The 23,890-nt window shown below is 35.9% G+C and overlaps 1 protein-coding gene and 1 pseudogene across 2 annotated transcripts in view; both read right to left on the minus strand.

The window, feature by feature from the left end:
- Positions 1-23,890, minus strand: part of HPSE2 (heparanase 2 (inactive)) — a 666,791-nt gene that overhangs the window by 246,871 nt on the left and 396,030 nt on the right. The window lies entirely within an intron of this gene.
- On the minus strand, positions 21,585-22,202 carry LOC102970317 (annotated as a pseudogene).

Consider the following 23,890-nt stretch of genomic DNA (forward strand, 5'->3'; position numbering starts at 1 on the left):
AGGATAAGTTTGAGTCCCACCTCCTCATGAAGCCATTCCTGAACACATCAATTTCCCTATACTGACCTTGACCTTCTCTAAACAGGTGCTACACAATTTGTTAGCATCTGAGTGCCTTGTGACATCTATGGCATTATCTTACCTTAGGATTTACCACTTGATTTAGTCACTTTTCCAGAGTGAATGGCTTATTTTCCCAGATAACCTATTAAATTCCTTAAGTATAGTTCTGTATCTCATTGTATCCTTCATAGCATCTATCTGAGAGCAATTTTCTGCCTTAAAATCATGCTGAAGTATTCTTACAAGCCAAATCTGTCTGTTGCATATAAGTGCATATATGCGGTCTAGTAAGAAATTGAAAGGACCAGGGGCACCTGTTTGGCTCAGTCAGTTAAGCATCTGACTCTTGATATTGGCTCAGGTCATGATCTTATGGTTTGTGAGTTCAAGGCCCACGTCTAGCTCTGTGCCAACACTGTGGAGCCTGCTTGGGATTCCCTCTCTCTCTCTCTCTCTCTCTCTCTCTCTCTCTGCGCCACTCCCCCAGTCGTGTTCATTCTCTCTCAAAAGTTAATTAATTAATTTTTAAAAAGTAAAAAGAAATTGAAAGGGCCCAAAGAAAGATCTAATAATTATTATTGTTAGCTCAGGATATGTACTCTAGAGTTTATTAGAAGATTACATATATTTTAAAAAAGAATATTACATATATTTGAATACAGAGCATTTAGTAGATGCTCAGCCAATGTAATCTTCCTTGGAATATCTGGTGTCAGGTTCCATCCAAGCAGATACTTAAGTATGACTTTCTACTCTCTCCACCAGAGGGTGCCAATGCCTCTATGCCTTCTAGCCAGGCTCCCTGGCATCTTATATAAATAGAATTCTAAGCAGCCTTGTCTGGCAGGCAACTGAAAATAAGGAGCCGGGGCTTGGGTTGAAAAGGAGAATAGGCTTGGGAGTCATCTATATGGTGCTGATAGTTGATGCTGTGAAAGTTCTTGAGGCTTCTAAAGAACAAAAAGGCTGAGGATGAAACCTTAAGAAATGTCTGCATATAAAGATCAGGAAAAAGGGCAGAGAAGTAGAACACAGAAATGTCATCTTAAGGAACCCCAAAGAAGATATTTTCAAGGAGATGTTAGTTAGTGACAGTACATAATGACGAGAAATTAAGAAGAAAACAAACTCAGACAAAAAGTCATTACAGTTAAACAGTGAGGTTAGAAACTAGATTTAGGTTGGGGTGTAAACTTAAAGAATGAGTGGTAAAGAACAAGGAACAATCCTGGTACATTCAACTTATTTTTTGAGGTTCTGTGGCAATAATAGAGAGGAAGAAAACCAAAAAAGTTACTAGAGAAGCACCAAAGTTAAATGTAGGGAAAAAAACCCAAGATTCAAGATCTCATTTTATCAAAAAGCCATTTCTTCAATAAGGCTAATCACGGCTTTATATTATAAACAGATAAGCTCAATGAATTTATACTAAGATATGAATGATGGTCCTTTTCCTTAGTTTCCTCAGGACTTGGTACTTTAAAAACCAAGTAGACAGAAGACAATCCAACAGACAAAAAAAATAAGATTTTCATCAATCTAAGAAGCTGGAGGCTGAAGTTTCTAGTAGGATTTACTCATCTGTTCAATAAATATTGACTGAGCACCTACTTTAGGCACCTACTTGAAGGTTATAGTAATGAACCAAACAGAAAACATGGGTCTGAACCCCATGGAGTTTATGTTTAGTGTGGTTGCCATGGGGTTCAATGGGGTAGGTAAAGCAGGGTAGGGGATTGTAGAACCAATGGAGGTGGGGTGTGGGGTGTGTGTGTGTGTGTGTGTGTGTGTGTATACATATAAATAAAATATATATATAAAATATATAAATAATAAATATAAAATACATATATAAATATATATATACACACACATATATATATATATATATATATATATATATATATATATATAATATATTTTTTGGAGGTGGTATATTTTAAATAAGCCTCACTGATAAGGGAACATTTAAGCAAAGGCCATATGGAAGTAAGAGAGTAAGTCAAGTGAACATATAGGCAAAAGGTCCAAGACAGGTATGAGACTGATGAATGTGAAGAACAGCAAAGAGCCCAGTGTGGTTTCCCCAGAAAGAATGGCAGTAGAAGGCCAGATTATGCAGGGCCTTAAAGGCCATTGTAAATAAAGACTTTGCCTTTTACCCTGAATGACAAGAAAACAATGATGGGTTGTGTTTTTTGGTTTTTTTGGTGTTTTGGTTTGGTTTGGTTTGGTTTTTTTGAAGAGAGAGAGAGAGAGCTGGGGAGGGGCAGAGAGAGAGAGAGAATCTTAAGCAGGCTCCACCGCAGCACAGAGCCTTACAAGGGGCTCTATCTCACCATCCTGAGATCACGGCCTGAGCTGAACTCAAATGTCAGAGGCTTAACTGACTGAGACACCCAGGTGCCCCTGATGGTTTTGAATATGATCCAAATCACATTTTAAAAGCACCAAAATAGCTGTTGAGCTAAAAAGAGACTAGAGGGGAGGAGAGGGCAAAGGTGAAAGCGAAGAAAGTAGTTAGAAATCTATAATAATAATTCAGGCAAGGGATAACACTGGCTTGGATCAGGGTGGTAGCAGCAGAGTGGTTAAAGTGGCTGGGTTCCTGGGATATTTTAAAGGTAGAGCTGATAACATTTGCTGAAGGGTTAGATGTAAGGTATGAAGAAAAAAAGGAGTTAAGGAAAACTCCAAACTTTTTGACCTGAGAAACAGATAGATAAACTTGACATTGAAAAAGAAAGTGTGGGAGATTGGGAGAAGGAAGGATGGGGTAGGAAAAAGTTAATCAATCAACTCCTATTATAGCAAGAGTCAACTATGCCATCGCTGTTCAACTCTGCCCGCACCCTCTTAAGGCATACTGGACCATTTTCCAAAGAGAAAGTATCATGTCTTCCCTTTTAGCATCCATTTAAATGTCTGATATATGATAAGCCTTAATAAATATCTAACTCATACAGGTGTTATTTAGGCCCATTCAATGCCACTTATGATCTGCCTTGTACCATAAATACTCAATCTCAGTTATCATTATTCACTGTAGCAAGTTCCCTCTAGATTATGTCTATTGCTCCATGCTGTTTAAATGCACTCACATAATATACCAATTGCTTTAAGAGTTCAATTTGGAGTGAATAATATGGGGGAGGTATAGGAGAGTATCCACCAGAAGCTGGAAGAACAGAGGAATTTCTAATGGAAGCCAGAAAGAAATATGAGAGTAAAAATCAGAGTGAGGTGAACTCTTTACCAACTCTGTCTCTTGTAATTCAGAGAGAAACCATCAGTTAATGGGGAAATATTTGAGTAGTGAGTACAACCAATAAAAAGGGGAACATTTTAATTGTAGCTATTAAGAGAGAACAGTTTGAAAATTGCCTGGGAGAAAAACAGAGCCATTTCACAAAGAATGAAGACATCTTTAAGCTAAGAGCTAATTTTAATATGAATAGAAATATCTCCAGTTTAGTCAGGGCAATGAAACCTTAACTAGGTTATAAAGAAATCAGCCTATATATCTATAATTTGACTGAAGCTGTTGAAGAACAATGAGATTTGGGAAATATCTGTGAATAAAAATTACAACACTCTCAAAAGACTGTGATAGAGACTAATTATTGCATTAATCAACTTAACTAAATTTAAAAGTAAAACTAAATGCCACCGAATATAATGGGATCTCTGGATCCCATCAGAAGTCCATCTAAAGTATGACAGGAAAAGAACAAAAGAGACACTGACATTAGTAAAGAGGCCAGGATTGTTTTTAAGAAATATGCCCTTAAGTAAATGATTTTAAAAGATGCAAATAATATCTCTAGAGGACAATTTAGAAATATCTATCAAAATTTAAATGTGCGTTCCTTTAGACCAAGCCATCCCACTGCTAGGCATTATAAACATATATAATAATTTCCCAAAGGTATACAGAGATTATCACTGCATTTTCTTTTTAATAGCCAGTAACTGAAAACAATCCAAATGTCTATGAAATGGGGACTGTTCAATAACTTATAAAGAATCTATTGTACAGAAAGAGATTCCAAATAAGGAAAAGGAGCGGGCTAGACTAAACCATGTGTTGAATTGGACTATAGGTATCAGTATAACTTACAGTTTTTAGTATATGTATATATGGATAGATACAGATATATAAATGTGTATATGGGTGAGATACACACACACACACACACACACACACACACACACACACACACACACACTTCTCCTGTCCTCTGAGCAAGCCTGGAAGCAATAACATTCTGGTATCAATGAGCACACTTAGCACCCAGATCTTGGTTTCTAAATACCATTCTCTCATAAAAGAAACAAGTGTTCCTTAAAGAAATGGCTAATACCAGAGCTAGATCAGAGAAGATATAAGATAAACCTAGGGGGGTGCCTGGGTGGCTCAGTTGGCTACGGCTCTGGTCATAATCTCACAATTCTTGAGTTCAAGCCCCACATCAGGCTCTCTGCTGTCAGTGTGGAGCCTCCTTCAGATCCTCTATTTCCTTCTCTCTCTCTCTCTCTCTCTGCCCCTCCCTCACTCATGCTTGCTCCCTTTCTCTCTCTCTCAAAAATAAACATTAAAAAAGATAAGCCTAGAGTATTTTGTGGTACCAGAAATTAAAGGAGTGCTCAATAAGTGATGGAGGCATGTAAAAAGGTCATAAGAGCCAATATGAACGAGTCCCCAGTGGCCAAAGTTGAGAAAATTTAAACAACAAAATGAATAATGATAGCACTGGATTATAACCTTCAGAATAAAAACAAGACCCCAAAGTCATATTGTATAAATAAATGACTAAATAAATAAAAGGGAGAGAAGGAACAGCTCTTCCTTACAGAATACCACTTAATAAATGTAAAAGAATGGACATAGAAAACTGCCATTAGGCAACACCTCAGTAGTAACTATTGCAATCAAGGACTATTGATGGATGCTAAAATTAGTATGTTAGAGTATGATGACAAAAAAGACTTGGATTGTCTCAAAGTATCTTCCCTAACATAAAAGATGAAAATAATAACTTTACAGAGGAGAAACATGACAGACACCATCTTACCCTTGTGATCAAAATTAACCTTAGCAGATATATTGACACAAAGTACACTGATACGAAGTCCTGGGAAGGGTAGAGTATCACTTTAGTGATATTTTGATAAAAAATGTAAAACCTGAGATTAATCATTAGAAAACATCAGACAAACTCAATTTAAGGGACACTCTATAAAATATATGGCACGACTCTTCAAAAGTGAAAAAAAAAAGACTAAGGAAAAATCATCCCAAATTGAAAGACAGGATAGCTAAATGCAATGTAGTGTCCTAAATGGAATTCTAGAACAGAAAAAAGTATAATAGTGGGAAAATTGGCCAAATTTGAAAAAGATCTATAGATTAATTAATAGTACTATATCAATGTTAATTTCCTTATTTCTATAATAATACTATAGTTATGTCAAATGTTAACGTTAGGGGAAGCTGGATGAAGAGCATATTAAAATTCTACAAACATATGAATTGTGATTTCATAAAATTTGATGAACTTTTTCATAAGGCTAAAAATAATTCAATATATGTTAAAAAAGAACAAAGCAGATCTGTATACATTCACATGAAAAACATCAAAATGTATTTTTGTTTTAAAAAGTTAAAAAGATGGGGTGCCTGGGTGGCTCAGTCAGTTAAGCACCTGACTCTGGCCCAGGTCATGATCTCATGGTTTGTGAGTTTGAGCCCTGTGTCAGGCTCTGTGTTGACAGCACAGAGCCTGGAGTCTGCTTCAGATTCTGTGTCTCCCTCTCTCTGCCCCCTGCCTGTTCTCTCTCACACACAAGTAAATAAACGTTAAAATTTTTAAACAAAAAGTGAAAAAGAAAAAAAGGCAATGACCAGAATGGTATAGTATGATCTCTTCTAAGTGATATACTCACGTACATATATACACAAATACACAACCCTATATGTATATACAATTAGGTATATAAATAACCATTTTGTTGTAAGGAAACAAAACTTAAAAACTCATAATTTGGGAGGAAAGGAAGTGAAGGTAAGAGGGGGAGTGAGACTTTTATTTTTCAGTTTTCAACAAGTCTGCATTTCTATACAAACAAGGATTATCTAGGCAAGAAATTATGGCCCTTTTCTCAATTTCTTTTCTATACCTCTCTATATTAAAATAAAGGAATAAAAGAAAATTTGAAAGTATTTAATCTGTACTATTTACCATATAACTTAAGGATCTGCTTTTGTGAAAAAAATTAAGTCTTCAGTGGTATTGCTTAAATTTTCTAAATAAGTTATATTCTTTTGCATATAATCCCCAGTATTCCATGAGTCTGGTTCACATGCTTTCTGGAATGAAAAGATTTCTCACTCACTGCTAGCAAACAATACAACCTAGCATTTTGTTGTTGTGAAACAAAGAACATGTAGATTATTTTTATCTAGGTTTATGAGAGTTTAGCTAAGAATCACATCACTTTTTCTATGAAGGACCACATAGTAAATATTTTACATTTGTGAGCCACATATCATCTCTGTCACATATTCTTTTTTTTTCTAAATAGCAATTTAAAAATATAAAAGTCATTCTTAGCTCATACTGGGTTCTGAACCTGAGGGGCATGCACAATTTACTGTAGAATTCCAGACAGCATTCCACCTCTACACTGGATAAATAACATATGTTCATACGTATATTTAATGGTATTTCTTGAATAGCTATAGATACTTTTAGGATTAACACAAAACAAATTATTTTAAAAAGCATTACTGAATTCATATAAACCTCCTGTCCCTATTAATTTTCATCATCAGTGGACACCAAAATTGTAACTGGTCTTATGTGGAGTGTTCATTAAATGTCTTAATATTAAAAAGGACTTCTCACACAAAGACTCAGAAAGTGTAACTTCCACCTACTCCCTTAAGGGAATTACTTAAGGCTGCAATTCATTCAAACAAGAGAAGAAGCCATGAGATCCAGAAAGAGTAGATCAAATTCAGGGAGTAATAATGAAAAGTCTACGAATGAGACTTATACAGAATACCTAGAGGGGAACGACTTTACAGTGAATGAAAAGAATAGAAAAAATGTGTAAATGTGATAAAGATATATTTTGTAAGGGAAAAAAGGCAATTTAAAAACTGAGAACAAAAAAATCTGAATAAGAAATTTAAGTTCAAATATGAAATAATCTAAAATGTGATATGGTCTTAAGCAGTTAAAGGAGTATAAAGGAAAAAAAAGATTATTTGACCTTGATGATAGGGAAATTCTTTGAGTGGCCCAGGAGTTGTGACATTAGAGTATAAAATAGAAAATGCCAATCTACCATAGGTTTTGTCCCAGCAAAAAAAGACTTTTATGTCAAAATTATGTAGCTCCTCTTTATTGCTTTTCAATATTTGGATACTTTCTATAGCAAAGTGTAGAGAATCGGTAAGGATTGCAGAACAAAATGGGAATAACACCAATGATAAAGTAAAAGTAAATGTGTTACTGAAAATGGAAGATTCCTTTAAGGGGAAGTAAATGAAAGAATTGCAGTATTAATATGTTTATCTTACGTAACAGGGTATCAAGAAACACAAAAGTTGACAGAACAAAAAGTAGAAGTTAAAATATGTCATTTAAAGTTACAGAACTGGACAGCAACATGCAGAAGAATAAAACTGGACCACTTTCTTAAACCACACATAAAGATAAATTCAAAATGGATGAAAGACCCAAATGTGAGACAGGAAAACATCAAAAATCCTAGAGGAGAAAAAAGGCAACAACCTCTTTGATCTCAGCCACAGCAACTTCTTACTTCACATGTCTCTGAAAGCAAGGGAAATAAAAGCAAAAATGAACGTTGGGACCTCATCAAGATAAAAAGTTTCTGCACAGCAAAGGAAACAATCAACAAAACTAAAAGGCAACCAATGGAATGGGAGAAGATATTTGCAAATGACGTATCAGATAAAGGGTTAGTACCCAAAATCTATAAAGAATTTACCAAACTCAACACCTGAAAAACAAATAATCCAGTGAAGAAATGGGAAGAAGACATGAATAGACAATTTTCAAAAGAAGACATCCGGATGGCTAAGAGACACATGAAAAGATGCTCAACATCGCTCATCATCAGGGCAATACAAATCAAAATCACATTGAGATACCACCTCACACCAGTCAGAGTGGCAAAATTAACAACTCAGGAAACAGATGTTGGTGAGGATGCAGAGAAAGGGGAACCCTCTTGCACTGTTGGTGGGAATGCAAACTAGTGCAGCCACTGTGGAAAACAGTGTGGATGTTCCTCAAAAAATTAAAAATAGAATTACCCTATGACCCAGCAATAGCACTACTAGGAATTTATCCAAAGAATACAGGAGTGCTGATTTGTAGAGGCACATGTTCCCTGATATTTACAGCAGCACTAACAACAATAGCCAAATTATGGAAAGAGCCCAAATGTCCATCAACTGATGAGTGGATAAAGAAGATGTCATATATAGATGTGTGTATACATATATACAAAAAGTTGTGTGTGTATGTATGTGTGTATATACACATACATGTACACATACACACACACAATGGAATACTACTCAGTGATGGAAAAGAATAAAATCTTTCCATTTGCAACAATGTGGATGGAACTTAAGGGTATTATGCTAAGTGAAATAAGTCAGCCAGAGAAAAACAGATATTATATGTTTTCACTCACATGTGAAACTTGAGAAACTTAACATAAGACCATAGGGGAAGGGAAGGAAAAATAAGTTATAAACAGAGAAGAAGGCAAACCATAAGAGACTCTTAAGTACAGAGAACAAACTAACAGTTGATGGAGGTGGGGGTTGGGGGGGCAGGGGAAAATGGATGATGGGCATTGAGGAGGGCACTTGCTGGGATAAGCACTGGGTGTTGTAATATAAGTCATGAATCATGGGAATCTACTCCTAAAACCAAAACTACATTTTATGTAAGCTAACTTGACAATAAACTTTTAAAAATAAATAAACAAATGAATAAATAAAGTTACAATGATAATAAATATTCTAAAATATTTATATATTTAAATATATTTATTAATATTTTAGTGGTTTATATAATTGATTAATATGAATAAAATATATATTCTTTATCAAATATATTTTTATCACAAAGCTATCAAATGCTGGGAAGAAAAGAGGAGGGAAGAGAACATTGTTAAGTTAGCCAAATCCTCATGTTTCTCAGCAGAGTCAATGGAGCCAAAGTTATTAAATAAATAAAAGGAGGTATGAGCATTTTATTTGATCACAAAGTGATAAATATGGAAAGATTGGAAAACAGTAGAAAATTCCATAATATCATAAGCTAATTCTTTGAAAGACTAATAAAATAGTAAAATCTCTATCAAGTTTGATGAGAAAGAGAGAAAGAAAAAGTGGAGAAAAGACATAGAACAACAATTTTAGCAAAGAAAAAGGAAATATAACTGTTGTTGAAGTATTTTCACATGATAGTAATATATGTAAATAGCATTATGTGACTGCAGTTGAGATGCAGTAATCTTACACGTTAGCAATAACCAATTTGAAAAATACAAAAGAAAAAAATTACCATTCATGATAACATATTATGGATATATTAGAATATATAAATATAAATACAGTAAAACCTTGATGTGCAAGCATAATTCATTCCAGAAACATGCTTGTAATCCAAAGCAGTTGTATATCAAAGCAAATTTCCCTATAAGAAATAATGCAAACTCAGATGATTTGTTACACAACCCAAAAATATTCACATAAAACTGATTACAATACTGTAATATAATGCAAAATAATAAAGAAAATACAAAATATAAATAAAAATAAACAAATTAGCCTGAACTTTTACCTTTGAAAACCTTCACGACTGCTGTGAGGGAGATAAGAGAGAAGAGGGCTATTGTATGGGACAACTTTCACTATCACTAACAGAACCACTGTTGTATATTGGCTCAATGGAATTTTTTTCTTTTAGTGTAACTTTAACAAGAAACCTATCCAATGACATTTGCTTTTGCCTCCTTTTGATAATTTCACGGAAATGTGACATTGCATTGTCATTAAACAGATTCATCGCTAGCACTGCTACAGTCTTATTTGGGTGGTGCTTTTTTACAAAATTTTGCACTGCTTCCCACATGTTATACATGTCCTTAATCTCATATGAAGTGAGGAATTCCTCCACCCTTTTCTCCTCCTTCTCTGCAGACAAGATGCAGACATAGACTTCTTATAAAATCTTGCAATTTCTACTCTCATACCCCATTCAAACTTCTCGATGATTTCCTTCTTAACTTCCACCATAATTATTTCCTTACCACCTTTCTTTGCACCTTTTTCTGCATGGGGACCATTGTATATGCTCACACAGATGTTGACTAAAGTACAGTATTAATAAACTCTTGTCATATACTGTATTTAACTGGTAACTGGTAATAGGGCAGCAGAGGAAAGGGTCTGTATCTGCAGGCAGCCTGGCCTAGAATGAAGCAAAGCATTCCTAAGCTTATTCTTGTATAGAAAAGCAAAGGACTGTTCATAGGTGCTTTGAAGTGACAAAAAATACACTACTGCCAATTGTGGCTACCTTCCAATGTTCTGAAAATCACTGATTTCTGCCAAACAAGGTGGCCTGACTATCTCAGCATGGGAGATGATCACCCACAATCCCACAGTGAGAGAGAGAAAGAAAGAGAGAAGCACTGGCTCATTTATAATCATGTGATACTTGGCATCATGTACTACTCATATCTTAAGACATCATTCATCTATCAAGCTAAAATTTATTAGAAATGTTTGTTCATCTTGCAGAATTCTCACAGAACAACTTACAAACCAAGGTTTTACTGTATCTATGAAATAACAAGGCATATGTCCAACAAAAATGTGTATTACCCTTATGGAGAAAATTACAAACCTTGTTGGTAAAAGAAGGTTTGAATAAATAGAAATTATGCCTTATTTGGGGGTAAGAAGTCTTGGTATTTTTTAAAATGCCAATTCTCCCTATATTAATATATGAGTATAATGTAATTACAATAAAGTTCCACCAGAGATTATCACATAATTTGACAAAGTAATCTTAAAGTTAATATTTAAGAGTAAAGAGCAAAGAATTTCATAGAATGGGGAGCCCGGTGATGTTAGTTAATCATTGCATCCATTTTATTCTCTGCTGACATTTGCCAATTCTGGACTAAGCTGAAGAATAAAAGTTCTAACATATGAGTAATTGAGTCTTATATGAGTGGAAAAAGAGAATAAGGGGCAATAAATATTTGAAGAAATAATAGCCATGAATTTTCCAAACTTGACAAAAGAAATCAATTCAAAGATTTAAGAAGCTCAGGAAACTGTGAATAGGAAAAATGCAAAAGATATCTAGAAATATCATGGCCACAATGCTAAAACTCAAAGCCAAGAGAACAACTTAAAAGCAATCACAGTGAAGGAAAGGCATCTTACTTTCATGATATCAACAATGAGACTGACAGCTCACTTTTCAATCAAAACTATGTAAGTCAATTGACAATGAACAGCACCTTTAAAGTTTACAAAGTGCAAACTTTCAATATGGAGTCATTTACCCAGAAGAAAATATCCTCAAAAAATGAAAACAAGACTTCTAAGCTTCCATCCATGTCAATCAAGATGCCAACTACAGCATATTTCTCACACTGATTATAACTACGATCTCTGAGTAGAATACAAAGACAACCACCTAAGTACTCTGAAAAGTAAACATGAGCAAAAAGCCTGTAAACTGAACTCAAAATCTGGACAATGATCTGTAATGAGGGCAAGTTGCATGGTCTTATTTTCCTTCTTTATCTTCAAGCTTTGACTGAGAAAAGTCCCAAGTGGCAGAACTGTGCCATGGGTGTTGAAAGCAAAAATTATCAGAAACAAAACATTACCTCTAGCCATGAAACCAGGAAAAGAGGTTCCTGCATGCAAGACAATTTGTAGAGAAATACCCACTTCCTTTAACCTTTTCCTTATTTCCCTTTTCTCTCCAAGTCCCACCAGTAGTCTGACTAGTTGGAAAATTTTATGGTTGTGATGGTGATGACACAGGCACCTAAAACCCTGAGAAAAGATTCATCTGTCTGAATAGAAATATTGTAAAAATGGGCTCCCACTGCCCAAATAATGTGGAGGAATTCCCTGGTATTTTTTCACCTTCTTCTTTCTCACCAATTTGCCTGCAAGGTGGCCCCAGTCTCACAGAACTGCATGAAAACACAGGGGAATTAACCAGAAAATTAATAAAAGAAAGATGTCTGGAAAATTCTCCTAAATACTTGGAAATTATACCACACTATAAAAAACTTTTAGGGAAATTAATGAATACACTGAACAGAGTAAAAATGGAACTAGAATATATCAAAATTTGTGGAATACAAACAAAACAGTGCTTAAAGAGAAAACTGTGAGCTTTAATTGCTTCATGTAAAGTGAAGAAAGGTTTTACATCATTAATATGAGCTACAAAAAGAAAAGCAAATAGAATCCAAAGCTAATAGGAAGAGAAAGATAATAATGAATAGAAATGAATAAATTGAAAAAACTAGATAAAATCAAATAAAAAACTAGTTCTTTGAAAAAATCAATAAAATTGACAAAACTCTCAAAAACTGACCAATAACACTATGGAGAAAGACACAAATTACCAATTTCAAGAATTAAAGACAAGAATTTAATATAAACCATATAAACATTAAAAGGAAAATAAGATATTATGAACAACTTGTAAATTCAAGCATTTACATAAAATGGAACCATGCTTTGAAATACAGAAACTACCAAAATTCACTCAGTAAAAGAATATTATAGGAATAGTCATACATCTAGCATTACATTCTAAAGAAACTGAATTCATAGTTTAAGACTTTCCAATAAAGAACACAGGCTCAGATGGTTTCACTGGTGAAACCAATTCTACATCAGTGAACACTTAAGGAAAAAATACCAGCTCAACACAATGTCTACCAGAAAACAGAAGAGAACAGTTTTCAACTAATTTTAATAGACCAGCATCACCCTGATGCCAAAAAACCAAAGAAATTACAAGAAATAAAAAATACGTACTAATATCTCTTATGAAAACATTTTTAAAATCCCCAAGAAAATATTAACAAATTAAATTCCAAATGTAAATATATATAAAAAATAACATGATCAAATGGAGTTTATCCCAGTAATGGAAGCCTGATTTAATGTTCAAAATTCAATCAATGTAATTCACAAAATCAACAGGCTAAAGAAGAAAAATTACATTCATTTCAGTAGATGAAGATAAAGCATTTAACAAATTCAACCTTCGTTTATGATTAAAAACTCTTAGAAAACTATGAATAGAAGAGTTCTTCCTTGATAAAGGGCATCTGCAAAAAAATTTCCAACTCTTAGAGCAAGTTGGAGCTTTTCATTATTCAGCTTTTCATTGCTTAGTATATTATTAGCTGTGGGCCTTATTAGGCAAGAAAAAAAAAAGCCATCTAAATTAGAAAGGAAGAAGTAAAATTTTCTGTGTTTACAAATGGCATGACCTTAAACATAGAAATCCTAAGTAAGGGCTCTACAAAAAAAAATTTATAACTAATAACCAAATTCAGTAAAGTCTCAGAATACAAAATCAACATACAAAATTCATTTGCATCTCTATACAATAACAACAATCTGTCCAAAAAAATAAATTAAGAAAACAATTCCATTTAGACTAGCATAAAAAGCAATAAAATACTTAGGAATAAATTTAACCAGGTGAAAGACTTGTGCACTGAAAACTACAAAACAATGATGAAATAAATGTCAAAAGATACAAATAAATGGAAGGACATTCTATGTTCTTGAACCAGAAGGATTAATATTGTTAAAATATCCATACTTCACCAAATGTTCTATAGATACAATGCAATCTCCACTCCAATCCCAATGGAACTTTTTACAGAAATACAAAAACAATCCTAAAATTAATTTGAAACCACAAAAGACTTCAAATAGCCAAAGCAATTTTGAGAAAGAACAAAGCTGGAGGTACCACATTCCATATTTCAAAACATATTACAAAGCGACAGTAATCAAAACACTATGATACTGGCATAAAAGCAGACATAGAGACCAATAGAACAGAAAAGACTGCCCAGAAATAGGACCATAAACATATATTCAACTGATCTTCAACAAGTGTGCCAAGAATATGCAGTGGGGAAAAGACAGCCCATTCAATAAATTATATTGGGGAAAGTTGGATGTCCATATGCAAAAGATTAAAACTGGACAGGGCAAAGATGGCAGCGTAGGAGGACGCAGGGCTCACCTTGTCCTGCTGATCGCTTAGACTCCACCCACATCAGCCTAAATAACCCAGAAAACTGCGGGAAGACTAGCAGAATGGACTCTCCGGAGCCAAGCGCAAACAAGAGGTCCATGGAAGAGGGTAGGAAGGGCAGAGAGGCGGTGCATGCTACACGGACTGGTGGGAGGGAGCCGGGCGGTGGAGGGGCAGCCTGCCTGGCAAGGCAGATCCCCTGAAGTCTGGCTTGCAAAAGTGGAGGGGCCAGACTCCATGAGTTCTGACAGCCAGCAGGACTTAACATCTGGAATGTTATAAGTCAACAGCTCTGCTCAGAGAGCAGGAGGGTGAGAGGACACCGGGAGGGAGAGGTGTTGAGCCCCGGAAGACAGAGCTCAGCTCAGCAGGGAACAAAGGCGCTGGCAAGCGCCATCTCCCTCTCCCATCCACCAGCCAAAATCCCAAAGGGAACCAGTCCCTGTCACCGAACTTGCTTGCACAAGGCAAATGCCCAATGCTGTGCTTCTGTGGATCCATGCCTCGGAGGGGCCTGCCTCCCTCCCGATGCTGCAGGGCCCCTCCTGCAGGGGATCACCACTGGCAAAGCTAGCTAAGCCTACCCCTCCCACCCCTGTGCACCTTATGGATCCACCCTGTCTAATAGACCCTTGGCCAGATCCCATCGAAGCAGCACCACAAGCCTGGCAGTGTTCAAGCAGCCCAGACAGGGTCCACACTACTCCACAGTGAATCCTGCCCCCGGAAGAGGGGAAGATAAGGTACATACCAGTCTGACTGTGGTGTGGCCCCAGCGGTGGGCTGAGGGTAGACATCTGGTCTGACTGCGGCCCCTCCCACCAACACAAGTTTCTCCAGACACCACAGGGGAAGTGCCCTGCAGGTTGGAGCTACCACAGGGACTAATTAAAATGACAAAACGGAAGAATTCTTCTCAAAAGAAACTCCAGGAAGTAGTGACGGCTAACAAATGATCAAAACCAATTTAAGCAATATAAGGGAACAAGAATTTAGAGTAATAGTCATAAGATTAATCGCTGGGCTTGAAAAAAGCATAGAGGACAGCAGAGAATCCATTGCTACAGAGATCAAGGGACTAAAAAATAGTCATGAGGAATTTAAAAATGCTATAAATGAGGTACAAAATAAAATGGAGGTGGCCATAGCATGGATTGAAGAGGCAGAGGAGAGAATAGGTGAATTAGAAGATAAAATTATGGAAAAAGAGGAAGCTGAGAAAAAGATAAAAAAATCCAGGAGTATGAGGGGAGAATTAGAGAAATAAGTGATGTAATCAAATGGAACAATATCCGTATCATAAGAATTCCAGAAGAAGAAGAGAGAGAGAAAGGGGCTGAAGGTGTACTTGAACAAATCATAGCTGAGAACTTCCCTGATCTGGGGAAGGAAACAGGCATTAAAATCCAAGAGGTACAGAGAACTCCCTTCAGATGTAACTTGAACTGATCTTCTGCACGTCACATAGTGAAACTGGCAAAATACAAGGATAAAGAGAGAATTCTGAAAGCAGCTAGGGATAAATAGGCCCTAACATACAAAGGAAGACACATAAGGGTAGTAGCAGACCTATCTATTGAAACTTGGCAGGCCAGAAAGGAATGGAAGGAAATCTTCAATTTATGAACAGAAAAAATATGCGGCCAAGAATCCTTTTTCCAGCAAGTCTGTCATTCAGAATAGAAGGAGAGATAAAGGTTTTCCCAAACAAACAAAAACTGAAAGAATTTACACCACTAAACCAGCCCTACCAGATATCCTAAGGAAGACTCTGTGGGTGAAATGTTACAAGGACCACAAAGTACCAGAGACATCACTACAAGCATGAAACCTTCAGATATCACAATGACTCTAAACCCTTATCTTTCAATAATAACACTGAATGTAAATGGACTAAATGCTCCAACCAAAAGACAGAGGGTATCAGAATGGATAAAAAACCAAGACCCATCTATTTTCTGTCTACAAGAGACTCATTTTAGACCTGAGGACACCTTCAGATTGAAAGTGAGGGGATGAAGAGCTATCTATCATGCTACTGGAAGTCAAAAGAAAGCTGGAGTAGCCATACTTATATCAGATAAACTAGACTTTAAATTAAAGCCTGTAACAAGAGATGAAGAAGGGCATTATATAATAATTACAGGGTCTATCCATCAGGAAGAGCTAACAATTATAAATGTCTATGCACTGAATATGGGATCCCCAAATATATAAAACAATCACAGACATAAACAACCTTATTGATAAGAATGTGGTAATTGCAGGGGACTTTAATACTCCACTTACAACAATGGATAGATCATTCAGACACAGAATCAATAAAGAAACAAAGGCCCTGAATAATACATTTGACCAGATGGACTTGACAGATATATTTAGAACTCTGCATCCCAAAGCAACAGAATATACCTTCTTCTCAAGTGCACATGGAACATCCTGTAAGACAGATCACATACTGGGTCACAAAACAGCCCTTAATAAGTATAAAAGAACTGAGATCATACCATGCACACTTTCAAACCACAATGCTATGAAACTTGAGATCAACCACAGGAAAAAGTCTGGAAAACCTCCAAAAGCATGGAGGTTAAAGAACACCTACTAAAGAATGAATGGATCAACCAGGCAATTAGAGAAGAAATTTAAAAATATATGTAGACAAATGAAAATGAAAATACAACAATCCAAACGCTTTGGGATGCAGCAAAGGCAGTCCTGAGAGGAAAACACATTGCAATCCAGGCCTATCTCAATAAACAAGAAAAATCCCAAATACAAAATCTAACATCATACCTAAAGGAAATAGAAGCAGAACAGCAAAGACACCCCAAACCCAGCAGAAGAAGAGAAATAATAAAGATCAGAGCAAAAATAAACAATATAGAATCTAAAAACATAGTAGAGCAGATCAATGAAACCAAGAGTTGGTTTTTTGAAAAAATAAACAAAATTGATAAACCTCTAGCCAGGCTTCTCAAAAAAAGAAAAGGGAGATGACCCAAATAGATAAAATCATGAGTGAAAATGGAATTATTACAACCAATCCCTCAGAAATACAAGCAACTATCAGGGAATACTATGAAAAATTATATGCCAACAAACTGGACAACTTGGAAGAAATAGAAAAGTTCCTAAGCACCCACACACTCCAAAACTCAAACAGGAAGAAATAGAAAATTTGAACAGACCCATAACTAGTGAAGAAATTTAATCAGTTATCAAAAATCTCACAACAAATAAGAGTCCAGGACCAAATGGCATCCCTGGGGAATTCTACCAGGCATTTAAAGCAGAGATAATACCTATCCTTCTCAAGCTGTTCCAAAAAATAGAAAGGGAAGGAAAACTTCCAGACTCATTCTGTGAAGCCAGCATTACTTTGATTCCCAAACCAGACAGAGACCCAGCAAAAAAGGAGAACTACAGGCCAATGTCCCTGATGAATATGGACGCAAAATTCTCAACAAGATACTAGCAAGTCAAATTCAACAGCATACAAAAAGAATTATTCACCATGATCAAGCAGGATTCATTCCTGGGCTGCAGGGTTGGTTCAATATTCACAAATCAATCAATATGATACATCACATGAATAAAAGAAAAGATAACAACCATGTGATCCTGTCAATCAATGCAGAAAAAGAATTTGACAAAATTCAGCATTCTTTCTAATAAAACCCCCCGAGAAAGCCAGGATAGAAGGAACATACTTAAAGATCATAAAAGCCATTTATGAAAAGCCCACAGCTAATATCATTCTCAATGGGGAAAAACTGAGTTTCCCCCTGAGATCAGGGATGTCCACTCTCACCACTGTTGTTTAACATAGTGTTGGAAGTTCTAGCATCAGCAATCAGACAACAAAAGGTAATCAAAGGCATCAAAATTGGCAAAGATGAAGTCAAGCTTTTACTTTTTTCAGATGACATGATACTATACATGGAAAACCCGATAGACTCCACCAAAAGTCTGCTAGAACTCACACATGAATTCAGCAAAGTCGCAGGATACAAAATCAATGCACAGAAATCAGTTGCATTCTTATACACAAATAATGAAGCAACAGAAAGACAGATAAAGAAACTGATCCCATTCACAATTGCACCAAGAAGCATAACATACCTAGGAATAAATCTAACCAAAGATGTACAAGATCTGTATGCTGAAAACTATAGAAAGCTTATGAAGGAAATTGAAGATGATACAAAGAAATGGAAAAACATTCCATGCTCATGGATTGGAAGAACAAATATTGTAACATCTCAATACTACCCAAAACAATCTAGACATTCAATGCAATCCCAATCAAAATTGCATCAGCATTCTTCTCAAAGCTAGAACAAGCAATCCTAAAATTTGTATGGAACCACAAAAGACCCCGAAGAGCCAAAGTAATACTGAAGAAGACCAAAGTGGGGGGCATCACAATCCCAGACTTTAGCCTCTACTACAAAGCTGTAATCATCAAGACAGCATGGTATTGGCACAAAAACAGACACATAGACCAATGGAATAGAATACAGACTCCAGAACTGGACCCACAAAAGTATGGCCAACTCATCTTTGACAAAGCAGGAAAGAATATCCAATGGAAAAAAGACAGTCTCTTTAACAAATGGTGCTGGGAGAACTGGACAGCAACATGCAGAAGAATGAAACTAGACCACTTTCTTACACCATTCACAAAAATAAACTCAAAAAGGATGAAGGACCTGAATGTGAGGCAGGAAACCATGAAAATCCTAGAAGAGAAAGCAGGAAAAAACTTCTTTGACCTCAGCTGCAGTAATTTCTTACTTGAAACCTCTCCAAAGGCAAGGGAATTAAAAGCAAAAGTGAACTATTGGGACCTCATGAAGATAAAAAGCTTCTGCACTGCAAAGGAAACAATCAACAAAACTAAAAGGCAACCGACAGAATGGGAAAAGATATTTGCAAATGACATATCGGACAAAAAGCTAGTATCCAAAATCTATAAAGATCTCACCAAACTCCACACCCAAAAAACAAATAATCCAGTGAAGAAATGGGCAGATGACATGAATAGACACTTCTCTAAAGAAGATATCCAGATGGCCAACAGGCACATGAAAAGATGCTCAATATCACTCCTCATCAGAGAAATACAAATCAAAACCACACTCAGATATCACCTCACGCCAGTCAGAGTGGCTAAAATGAACAAATCAGGAAACTATAGATGCTGGAAAGGATGTGGAGAAATGGGAACCCTCTTGCACTGTTGGTGGGAATGCAAAATGGCACAGCTGCTCGGGAAAACAGTGTGGAGGTTCCTCAAAAGATTAAAAATAGATCTACCCTATGACCCAGCAATAGCACTGCTAGGAATTTACCCAAGGGATACAGGAGTACTGATGCATAGGGGCACTTTTACCCCAATGTTTATAGCAGCACCTTCAACAATAGCCAAATTATGGAAAGAGCCTAAATGTCCATCAACTGATGAATGGGTAAAGAAATTGTGGTTTATATATACAATGGAATACTACTTGGCAATGAGAAAGAATGAAATATGGCCTTTTGTAGCAACGTGGATGGAACTGGAGAGTGTTATGCTAAGTGAAATAAGCCATACAGAGAAAGACAGATACCATATGTTTTCACTCTTATGTGCATCCAGAGAAACTTAACAGAAGACCATGGGGGAGGGGAAGGGGAAAAAAGTTACAGAGAGGGAAGGAGGAAAACCATAAGAGACTCTTAAAAACTGAGAATAAACTGAGGGTTGACGGGGGGTGGGAGGGAGGGGAGGTGGGTGATGGGCATTGAGGAGGGCACCTGTTGGGATGAGCACTGGGTGTTGTATGGAAACCAATTTGACAATAAATTTCATATTTAAAAAAAGAGACTAAAACTGGACCTTTGTTTCACACTATACATAAAAATAAACTCAAAATGAAGACTTAAATGTAAAACCTGAAACCATAATACTCTTAGAAAAAAAACATAGGAAAAATGTTTCTAGATATTGGATGGGGCAATGATTTCCTGGATATGGCATCAAAAAAGCACAGGCAACAAAAGCAAAACTAGACAAATTAGAGTAGATCAAACTAAAAAGCTTCTGCACAGCAAAAAAAAACAAAAACAAAAACAAAAACAAAACACAATTAACAAAATGAAAAACCAACCTACAATGGGAAAAATATTTTCCGACCATATATCATATAAGAAGTTAATATCCAAAATATATTTGGCAATGTTATAACTCAACAGAAACAAACCACAAATAACTCAATTTAAAAATGGGCGAAGGACCTGAATACACATTTCTCCAAAGAAGACATACAAATGGCCAATAGGGATATGAAGATGTGTACAACATCACTAGTCATCAGGGAAATGCAAATCAAAACGACAATAAGCTGTCACCTCACACCTGTTAGGATACCATTGTCAAAAAAACAAAGGAGAAGAAGTGTTGGCGAGGATGTGGAGAAAAGGGAATGCTTGTACACTTTTGGTGGGAATGTAAATTAGTGCAGTCACTATGGAAAACAATATGGAGGTCCCTTAAAAATTAAAAATAGAATTACCAGGGCACCTGGGTGGCTCAGTCGGTTAAACATTCAAGTCTTGATTTCAGCTCAGGTCACAAACTCACAGTTCATGGGTTCAAGCCCTGCATCAGGCTCCACACTAACAGTGCAGAGCCTGCTTGGGATTCTCTCTCTCTGTCTCTCCCCCACTTGTGCGCACATGTGTGTTCATGCTCTCTCTCACTCAAAAATAAACAAGTAAACTTAAAAAAAAACTTTAAAAAATAGAATTACCATTTGATCTAGAAATTTCACTTTTGGATACATATCCAAAGGAATTGAAATCTGGGTCTCAAAGAGACATCTGCACTTTCACCTTCATTACAGCATTATGCACAATAGCCAAGATATGGAAACAAACCTAAATATCCATCAATAGTTAAATGGATAAAGTAAATGTGGCATATAGATACAATGGAATATTACTCAGCCTTTAAAAAGAAGGAAATTCTGCCATTGTAAGGCTGAAAAATACTCCATTGTATGCTTGCACCACATTTTCTTTTTGCTGTCATTCAGGAAGCATTTTATTGTTGCTCCAAGGTTAGGAATTTTCACTGACAGAGAATCAACACTTTCAGGAAATTTCCCATAAAGCCCTGCTTATCTTCTGAATCTTGGTTTTCACAGATGTATCAGCATATTTCTCTCCAGTACAATCAGTGCACCCATGATTGACAGTTCAGCCTTAACTTCCAATTTCGGCCTTTACTTAGGAAGGTCTTCAGTACTGTTTTTAATTCATAGAGTGGATTCATCTAAAGGAGGTGCAGTGGTAACTGTGCAAGGGACTTCTCCAGGGTGGATGCTCATCACGGTTGACAAGGCAGAAATGACTCCAGGGATAGTGTTCAAGTGACCATTTTCAACAAGCAAATTGACCAGGTTAGATGTGAGGAGATAGAACCTCTCTTTTGCTTTCATGTCATTTAGGCTTTTCACTTTCACTGAACACTTTATGCAGGGATTCATAACAGAAGCAGTCATTTTGGGTTCTTTCAAGATTGTGCTCTCAACAATTCCTTATCTACTTTATTCTGTTTAGATGCTGAATAAATAGCGGTGGCATACAGACCTTCGATACCATATATCTGAAACGGTTGCCTCACAAGTTTGGCAAATAGCCTGACCACAGATGTACTATACTAAAGTATGGCACCTGCAGGGAGAGCCCAGAAAGTGCTGGGGTGGCCATTTTCTCTGGGCAGCTGTAGATCCATGTACCACCTTTTCTTTACCCATTTAACTGTTAATGGATATTTAGGTTGCTAGAATAGATTAATCTGGTGGACATTATGCTAAATGAAATAGTCCAGACATAGAAAGAAAAAGCCTATATGATCTCATTTATATGTGCCATCTAAAACAGTCAAACAAGGGCACCTGGGTGACTCAGTCAGTTAAGCGTTGGACCTCGGCTCGAGTCATGATCTCATGGTTCGTGTTGGGCTCTGTGCTAACAGCTCAGAGCCTGGAGCCTGCTTCAGATTTTGTGTCTTCCTCTTTCTGTCCCTCCCCTGCTCACACTCTGTCTCTCTCTCTCTCTCTCAAAAATAGATAAACATTAAAAACATTTTTTAAATAAAAAATAAAATAGTCAAACAGAAACAGAGAGTACAATGGTGGTTGTGAGGGGTTGGGGGAGATAAATGGGGAAGTGTTCATCAAAGAGTACAAAGTTTCAGTTATGCAAAATAAATAAGTTCTGGAGATCCACTGTATGACTGATTAACAATACTGATCCACTGATTAACAATACTGTATACTTAAAATTTTGCTAAGAGGGGATATATTATTTTAAGTGCTCTTACCACTAAAAGACAAACAAACAACACCTCTTTCCAAAGTCAAGGGGGTGGAGAAAACTTTTTGAAATAAATAAGATTATGGCGCTAATAGTGATGATAGTTTCATGGGTATATACTTATCTCTAAACACATAAAGTTGTATATATCAAATATCTACAGCTTTTTATATGTCATTAAAACCTCAATAGAGTGGCTTAATAAAATTCACCTACTAATTTCATATTTAATGGGGAAAGACCGAATGCTATGTTGTTTGCAGTAACAATAAATAAGAAACAACTTAAATGTCCATCAGTAAGAACTGATAAGTAATTTAAAGAAAACGAACTAGAGATACATGTATTAGGAGAGAGAAATCTCAAAAACATAAGCAGAATAAAAAAAGGCAAGTTGCAGAATGATATAGATTGTCAAAATATAAAAATAACATCATACATTCACTATGGAAATACATTGCAGCATTATATAACATACTATGTATATACCTGTGCATATGTCTCTCTACATGTATATAGGTGTGTATATATATATATATATATATATATATATATACACATCTATGTGTATCATGTATGTAGTATAAGTAAAATAAAAATGTGGACAAATGTAAGTTAAAAATTCAGTGCTTAGTGGTTACCTATGTGTTGAGATGTAGGACAGTGGGATTGGAAAGGAACACTCAGGTGGCTTTAACTATATGAGATGTTTTCTCTTAGAAAAAATAAAGATCTGAAGCAAATATGTCCACATGTAAAGACTTCTCAATCTTAACAAAGATAGTTATTGGTGAGTAGGTGGTATTTATTTCATTATTCTCTATACACTTTTTGTGTAGTTTGTTTTTTTCCTAATAAAATTACTAAAAAAAGGTTTAACATACTTATTTTAATGAAAAAGGTTGCCTCTGGAGAGGGGCTAAGATAAGTGGCGGCAGAAAGGTAAGGAGAAGGAGACTATTGCTTTTCATCATAAGCAACTCTGCACTATTTGATTTGTAACCTTGTTGATTTACAACTATAATAAAAAGATTTTTTTTTAATTTTAGACAGAGGGAGAGAGAGAATACATGCTAGCC

The sequence above is a fragment of the Panthera tigris genome, chromosome D2 (genome assembly GCF_018350195.1).
Source record: "Panthera tigris isolate Pti1 chromosome D2, P.tigris_Pti1_mat1.1, whole genome shotgun sequence".
NCBI lineage: Eukaryota > Metazoa > Chordata > Mammalia > Carnivora > Felidae > Panthera > Panthera tigris.